Below are 9,322 nucleotides of genomic sequence, written 5' to 3'. Positions count from 1 at the left end.
GAGGGACTTAAAAAATGTAGACATAGATTTTTCATATGGAGAGGAAGTCAAGGCAATATAAAGAAATAAAAGACTGGTAGAAACTTAGAAAAATAAGGGTAAATATTAAGGTAACCACAAAGGAAACTAACAATCCTACAAGTCAAATTAAAAAAGGAGAAAAATATAAGACTTAAAAAACACAAAATCAACAACAAGGAAAAAGATGAAGAGAAAATACATTAAAAAAAAGACTCAGCACAGAAAATTAAGTGGAACAAAGAAACTGTGAACAAAACACAAAAAAAGACAAAAAAATGACAGCACTAAACCCATACGCTGAATGTAAATGGACTAAATACACCAATAAAGAGACAGAGAGTGGCAGATTGGATAAAAAAGCACAGTCTGTGTATATGCTGCTTACAAGAGACACACCTTAGACACAAAGACAGAAACAAACTAAAACCCAAAGGATGGAAAAAAATATATCAAGCAAACAACGATCAAAAAAGAGCAGGAGTGGCAATATTAATCTCTGACAAAATGGACTTTAAAGTAAAATCCACCACAAAGGTTAAGGAAGGACACTATATAATGATTAAAAGGTCAATACACCAAGAGGACATAACTATAATAAATATTTACACACCCAACAACAGGGCTCCAATATATATATATTTATATCTAAATTTATATCTATATTTATATACATATTCACATACATATGTAAAATATATTTCATATATAAAAAGTATACATATATAAAAATATTTATATACGAAATACATACACACGTACATGCATAACTTTAAGGAAGGTTATATTACAAACTTTTAATAGGGAATAGGATGGAAAATGAGTTTGAGGAGAGGGTGATTCTCCTCTTATTCTATAGTCTTTTATATATTTTTAGTTTGTCCACAATAGCCATGTATTCATACATTACCTGTGTAACTAAAAAAAAAATACAGATACAAAATTTTAAAAAGAAACTAATACTAACAGAGAAAGTGACCTGTTTGTCCAAGAACACCTCACTAATTTGTGGTAAAGCAAAAACAGGAAACTGGACAAAGAGAGGATCAGCTTTCTGGAACAAAATCATTAATTTTGCAGATCTTAGAATTGAGACGGATTCCAGGAGCCAATAATAATGACACATGCCTGGTTTTGTAAATAAAGTTTTATTGGAATACAGTGCACCCGGTAGTTTATATATTGCCTTTGGCTGATTTGACACTACAATGGCAGAGTTGAATAGTTGCAACAGAGACCATATCGCCCTTAAAGCTGGAAATACTTTCCATCAAGCCCTTTTCAGAAACAGTTTGCCAACCCATGAGTTAGAGAAAAGAGGTGTAAGTGGAGTCTAGAAATAAAGTGGGAGAACTAGATGCCCTAGTTAATCAAAGGACTGGATTTGAGGTTGAGGTATTTAGACTTGATGTTACATAGTATGGGAACTCCTGCCCCTGTTTAAGGCTGGACAAGGAAGAGTGAAGAGGAGCCTGAGGAAAACGACCCTTGCAAAACATGATTCGAGTGAAAATAAATTGATATTAAGACAAACAAGAGGTTGCTTCAAAAATGCCGTCATGACATTCAGGCGGCTAACAGACACATAAAGAAATGTTCACGATCATTAACCATTAGAGAAATGCAAATCAAAACTTCGAAGAGATACCATCTCACCCCAACAAGGCTAGCATTAATCCAAAAAACACTAAATAATAAACGTTGGAGAGGTTGTGGAGAGACTGGAACACTTATACACTACTGGTGGTAATGTAAAATGGTGCACTTTGGAAATCAATTTGATGCTTCCTTAAAAAGCTAGAAATAGAAGTACCATATGATCTAGCAATCCCGCTCCTTGGAATATATCCTAGAGAAATAAGAGCCTTTACATGAATAGATATATGCACACCCATGTTCATTGAAGTACTGTTCACAATAGCAAAAGGATGGAAACCACCTAGGTGTGCATCAAAGGACAAATGGATAAACAAATTATGGTATATTCACAGAATGGAATACTACACAACAATAAGGAACAACGATGAATCCGTGAAACATCTTACAACATGGAGTAATTTAGAGGGCATTATGCTGACTGAATTTAGTCAGTCACAGGACAAATATTGTATAAGACCACTATTATAAGAACTCAATAAAAGGTTTAAACACAGAAGAAAACATTCTTTGATGGTTAAAAGGGGAGGGAGGGAGGGGGAGGGTTATTCACTAACTAGATAGTAGACAAGAATTATCCTAGGTGAAGAGAAGGACAGCACACACTCCAGGGGAAGTCAGCACAACTGGACTAAACAAAAGCTAAGAAGTTTCCTGAATACAATCAAACACTTCAAGGGACAGAGTAGCAGGAGCGAGGGTGTGGGGACCATGCTTTCAGGGGACATCTAGGTCAATTGGCATAACAAAGTTTATTAAAGAAATGTTCTGCATCCTACTTTAGTGACTGGCATCTGGGGTCTTAAAAGCTAGCAAGCAGCCATCTAAGATGTATCAATTGGTCCCAACCCACCTGGAGTAAAGGAGAATGAAGAACACCAAAGATACAAGGAAAGTATTAGCCCAAGAGACAGAAAGGGCCACATAAACCAGAGACTTCATTAACCTGATACCAGAAGAACTAGATGGTGCCCAGCTACCACCAATGACTGCCCTGACAGGGAACACAACGGAGAGTCCTGGATGGAGCAGGAGAAAGGTGGGCTGCAGAACTCAAATTCTAGTAAGAAGACCAGACTTAATGATCTGACTGAGACTGGAGGAATCCCAGAAAGCATGTCCCCCAGACTCTCTGTCAACCCAGAACTAAAACCATTCCCGAGGCCAACTCTTCAGACAAAGATTAGACTGGACTGTGGGACATAAAATGATCCTTGTGAAGATTGTGCTTCTTAGCTCAAGTACATGAGATACATGAGACTAAATGGGCAGCTCTGCCTGGAGGTGAGATGGGAAGGCAGACAAGGTTAGGAACTGGTTGAATGGACGTGGGAAATCAGGGGTGGAAAGGAGGAGTGTGCTGTCACAGTATAGGGAGAGCAATTAGGGTCACATAACAATGGATGTATAAATTTTTGTATGAGAGACTAACTTGAAATGTAAACTTTCACTTAAACTACAACAATAAACAAACTTTCTATAAATTAAAAAAAAAAATTAAAAAGCTGTCATGAGGTAAGGAGGCCCAGTCAAGGGTGAGTGTGATGGAAATTCCCAACCCGCCCGCCCCCCAAAAAATAAAACTCATTGCCATCAAGTCAATTCTGACTCATGGGCACCCTATAGGTGCCACAAAGTAGAACTGTGTCCCATAGGATTTCCAAGGCTGGAATCTTTACAGAAGCAGATTGCCACATCTTTCTCTCATGGAATAGCTGGTGCGGTTGAAACACTGACCTTTTGGTTAGCAGCCTAGTGCTTAACCACTGCACTACCAGGGCTCCTTGGTAGAAATGTTCAGGGGGGGAAAATATGGATGACAATTTTGGAGTAAGGAAAGATTACCCAGATGGGAATGATGCACGTTAACTCAGTAATTACAAATTCAGAATGTTAGAGTTTGAAAACCTCTCAAAAATCACTTCACTATATCATACCATTTTTGAGATAAGGAATCTGAAGTCTAAATAAAGGAAGTTATTTCTTCTAGAGAAATCAGCAACATAGAGGGTAGAGCTGAAGCCAGAGAGTGGAAATCTTGATTCTTAATCCAGTAATGCTGGGTTTCCTCCTCATTCAGGTTGGCCAGCCAGCCTCCCTCCCTCTTTCTTCCCTCTCTTCCTTCCTTCCTTCCTTCTTCCCTTCCTTTCTTCCTTCTTCCCTCCCTGCCCCCTTCCTTTCTTCCTTCCTTCGTCTTTCTCTGCCTGTCTCTCTTCCTCGTACTCCTTCTCTTCCCCCTCCTCTTCCTCCCCCTCCTCCTTTCTTTTCTTCTCCTCCTCTTCTAACATTAGATCTGGAAGACTCTATAAAGACCAACCATTCTAACTCTCAAATTTGTTTCTCAAATCTCAACTCTAAAACTCTAAAATCTATTATTATAAAAACCAATAATAGATTTTAGAGTCAACATAGCGTCAACGCTCACAAATCAAAATCTGCTAAACAAAGGAATGGAACTCTGTCAGTGGAATTTCAGGCATTAGCAAGGTGAAGGAGATTGCCTTTGTGGATCAGAAATATCACACTGTGTATTCTTCCACCCTACTGATGCTTAAAGTCATCTGTCAGGGGATCAGTGAAAGGTTCCATGAGGCAGCCCCTTGAGTAATTAAGTCCCTCAAATTCTCAAGCATATGTAGACTCCCTGAGCAGAGAATTAAGACAGACTAGAATAGAGGAGGAGGTTCAAGACAAATGTCACTGTCTTCATGGAACTTAAGAAGCCAGACAAAGGAGTTACTCAAAACAAAATGAAATCTAGGTATTGAATTAAACATGGCATTTGGAAACAAGAATTTCTCTGTAGAAAATTATGCTGAAAACAAGAATGATAACTAACCAAGACATACCATATACCAGGCACTGTACTCGATGCTTCAATAATAACAGCAGTAATAAAAATAATGGAGATAGGGAGCTAGTGGAGTAGTTTGTTTATTAATACCCATAACAGTAGTGTAAAAATGGTATCTATGGTTGATCTGGTATTCATCATGATCTCTCTCTCTCTCTCTCTCTCTCTCTCACACACACACACACACATTTATATGTGGCTGGAGGAGTGGCTGGTGGGGTTTATATGTGTGTGTGCGTGTGCATACATGCACAGACATGCGTGTTTAAAGCTTAAACTAATGTAATAACAAACTGTCCTGACAAGTAAAACTTAGAGCCCTGGTGGTGCAATGGTTAAACTCTAGGCTGCTAAATGAAAGGTGAGCGGTTCAAACCTACCAGCTGCTCCACAGGAGAAAAGACCTGGTGATCTGCTCCCCTAAATATCACTGCCTAGGAAACCCTATAGGGAAGTTCTACTCTGTCTCCTAGGGTTGCTATGAGTCGGGATCAACTTGATGGCATACTGCAACAACATAGGTAAAGCTTAATCTTTGGGCTCAGTCTCTCTTTTTCTTCCCCCTCTTGTTACATCCTCTCCCTAAAATACCATCTGAGTTAATGGGGAAGGAAATCACATGACACTGAGTCTTAAGGCTAAAGGTCCACTGATCCTGGCATGGTCCTTGGTGTTCCTTGGCTTGTGGCCACCAATATGCAACTGAAATGCACCCTGATGTCAGTGATGGATGGAATTCTTAGTCAGCCTTGTCTATCTTGCTTGTATCTGGCTGACTTAGCCTTACCATTGTTCTTCCTGATGCATTAAGGAATTTTCTGAGTCTCTGTCACATCTTCCATCTGGCTTTTTGACCTAAGAAGTCCACCTCTGGCATTTTTCTGGTTTCACCTTGCCCTCATCACAACAAGACATATGGTAAGGCCAATGCCTCAAGTGTCTGCCTTATAAGTCTCCTGCCTCACCTCAGGTTACCTGAACTTCTGAGTCCCATATCCTCAACTCGGGAACTGTAAGCAGAGGTCACTTTCTGACAATCCACATGGCATTTTGATGTGATTGCCCATGTTGGTGTCCGAACAGACTTTAAGGTAGCCCTCCTGCCTTCCACATTTACTAAAATCTACCCAGTGTTCCCCTTCCCACCCTTCCAGTGTCCCAAAGCTTATACACACTTTTTTCTCCTATTTCTATCATAGTTTACTTTCTTCTTTCATTCAGTGGTGTTAGAGGGGAGTGGCAAGTTTTCCCCTATCTCCTTCTTCCCCACTCCAACCTCATAGCTAAGCTTTAAACGGAGGGCGATTTTGCAGAAATATTATCTCCATTACACGTGCCTAAACTCATTTAATTCTTACATAAACCTTGGCATTCATGGAATATTATTCTTATTTTTTCTAGATAAGGAAACTGAGGGTCAGAGAGGATGATTATATAGTAACAAAGCTAAGTAGTTAGAACAGGATTTGAATCCACATCTCTGTAATGTTGCATTTGCATGCTATTTTCCAGATCCCAGGTACACACTTTGACAATGCCTTGACAAAAATTAACATTTATAAATTTCTCTGAGCTGTTGGCTCTAATTATCAACTGAGAAAGAAAGATTAAAAAAAAAAAAAAATCTAATTCAGTCTTCTTTATCCTCATCCCACCCAGCTGATCCTTCAAACACATCCCATTGGCTCTTCCATGACATATGCTGCTTCAGCTTTTATTTGCACACCTCCATGATAGGGAAGCTAAATTTCTTCAAACTTTTCATATATGTAATGGCCATTCTTTTTTTTTAATCTAACTGTGAGACATAGAATGATATTTTCTATGGGGAACCTAACATCTGAGTGCCCAACAGCCTATGACTTAGGGTACTCTAAGTAATTCATTAATTGTTTTGGAAGTCACATTGCAATTTTTAAACATATTGATTTATGTGTAATCATCTAAAACTCCTAAAATTTGTTCACCTGATCCGATTCTAGGCTATATCTTTTCCCTTTTCCTGTATTTCTGTAATGAGTTCTCTTGGCTTAAAGTGTGGGTCCTAATATTTAGCACAGATACATTTGATCTTACCTGGTTTATCCATTGTCTCTGCCCTCTCGTAACTTTCTCGATCTTGATTCTTTCATATTCCCTTGGATCACATCTCAAAGTTTTCTGGTGAAAAACCATGTGGGATTTTGTTCAATTTCTTTGATTGCCTCGTGAGAGAATTGTCAATGGATAGACCACTCCTAGGTTACTCATTTCCTTTTTCTGCACATTTAGGAGCATTGCAGCCTTATCTCTTCACAGCTATTAATAAGAGTTGTTCAGTTCTCATAGTTCGTACCTTTTACACTGAAAAGTTTATTTAGAGATAGTAATATCAGTTTCTGTTTTGTAAAAGACAAAACCCATGAACCAATAATACGCCATCTAAAAATATCTAAATAGACAATTCAACAGAAATTCTACTAAATATACCACAAATGCTTTCATTTCACTCCAAATTAGCATCATAATAATTAATATTTACAACATGACTTAAACAAAATTTATACTCTAATTTAGTAAGAATAGCAGTATTTGATGATTTGTGAGTAGGTGGTATAATCTGCCTCACTGTGGGTATAAGAAAACTGAAGATTATATGCGTCTCCAATGTGTTTGATGTGACATAGGCTACATAGTTTTAACATAAAAATTTTTATCAAGGAACGTGGGTTCAAAATGGTGAGCTGAATACTCTTTTAATTCATATCCTCAAATGAGACAAATAAATTGATGGAAGTTTAAACCCAAATAAGTAGTAATTAAATTTAGCAAAAACTCCATAGATACTAAATTAAAACCGAATTTAAAAAAAAAATACATGCCACTTAAAAGATACTTAAATATAAGGGGAGAAAAACGTAACCACTAAAAAAAGGCAAAAGATAAAAGAAAGCTAGTACGTAGCCCAAATATAAGACACCTATTGCCTATGAGTTGTTTAAGACTCATAGCAACCCTATAGGACTGAGTAGAACTGTCCTGTTGGCTTTCCAAGGTTGTAATCTTTAAGAAAGCAGACTGCCACCTCTTTCTCTTGCAGAGTGGCTGGTGTTTTGAACCACCAACCTTCAGGTTAGCAGCGAAGTGCTTAATCACTGTGCCACCAGGGGTCCTTAATATAAGACAAGCTTGACTTTATGGGAAGAAACACTACTAGAGAGTAATGGGACATTTCAAAATGATAACAAGTTCAAATCAATAGGGAAATGGGACAGTATTAAGTGTGTATGCACTTAATAACCCAGCTTCAAAATTTTTAAAGTAGCTATTGACAGAATTAAATGGCGATAATAGCAAATCCACCATCAGGATCAGAGATTTTAACAAACTTTCTTAGCCATGAAATGACGAGCTACTGCCATATGCAACAATTAAGTGAAACCTTGAAATATAATATTGAATATAACTAGCCAGACACAAGTATATGCATACTCTTATAACGTATGCATGCTTCTAGTCTGTTAAACTTTCATAAATAAGGCAAATTATTTCACCCTTCTACTCTAAACCCCCCACGAGTCTGTCAGCTTGTCGTACCGTAGGGACTTGCATGTTGCTGTGATGCTGGAAGTTATGCTACCAGTATTCAGATACCAGCAGGGACACCCATAGCAGACAGGTTTCAGCTGAGCTTCCAGATTAAGACAGTCTAAGGAGAAGGACCTGGCAGTCTACTTCCAAAACAAATTAGCCAGTGAAAACTTTCTGAATAGCAGCAGAACATTGTCTGATAACGTGCTGGAAGATGAGCATCCCAGGTTGGAAGGCACTCAAAAGATGACTGGGAAAGAGCTGCCTCCTCAAAGCAGAGTCAAACTTAATGATATGGTTGGAGTCAAGCTTCCGGGACTTTCATTTGCTGATGTGGCACCACTCAAAATGAGAAGAAACAGCTGCAAACATACATTAATAATCGGAACATGGAATGTACAAAGCATGAATCTAGGAAAATTAGAAATCGTCAAAAATGAAATGGAATACATAAACATTGATATCTGTCTTAGTCATCTAGTGCTGCTATAACAGAAACACCACAAGTGGATGGTTTTAACGAAGAGAAGTTTATTTCCTCACAGTTAAAGTAGGCTAAAAGTCCAAATTCAGGGCATCAGCTCCAGGGGAAGGCTTTTTCTCTGTGTCGACCTTCTTCTCTTCAGTGTTCCCCCGGACTAGGAGTTTCTCTGTGCAGGGACCCCAGTCCAAATGTTGCACTCTGCTCCCGGCACTGCTGTCTTTATGGTATGAGGTTCCCCTGTCTCTCTGCTCACTTCTGTCCTTTATATCTCAAGAGATTGCCTCAGGACACAATCCAGTCTTGTAGACTGAGTTCTGCCTTACCAACACAGCTACCACCCATCCTTCCTCATTAACATCATAGAGGCAAGATTTACAACACATAGGAAAATCACACAGTACCAGGAATCATGGCCCAGCGAAATTGACACACACGTTTTTTGGGGGAAATAATTCAATCCACAACAACTTCCTAGGCATTACCGAGCTGAAATGGACTGCTATTGGCCGTTTTGAATCAGACAATCATATGTTCTACTCTACCGGGAATGACAACTTGAAGAGGAATGGCACTGCATCCATCATCAAAAAGAACATTCCAAGATCTGTCCTGAAATACAACACTGTCAGTGATAGGAAAATATCCATACACCTGCAAGGCAGACCAGTTAATACGACTATTATTTAAATTTATGGACCAACCACCAAGGCCAAAGATGAAGAAACTGAAGATTTTTACCA

Source organism: Trichechus manatus, unplaced genomic scaffold (genome assembly GCF_000243295.1).
Source record: "Trichechus manatus latirostris isolate Lorelei unplaced genomic scaffold, TriManLat1.0 scaffold00023, whole genome shotgun sequence".
Taxonomy (NCBI): Eukaryota; Metazoa; Chordata; class Mammalia; order Sirenia; family Trichechidae; genus Trichechus; species Trichechus manatus.
Note: the sequence above shows the minus strand (reverse complement) of the source record.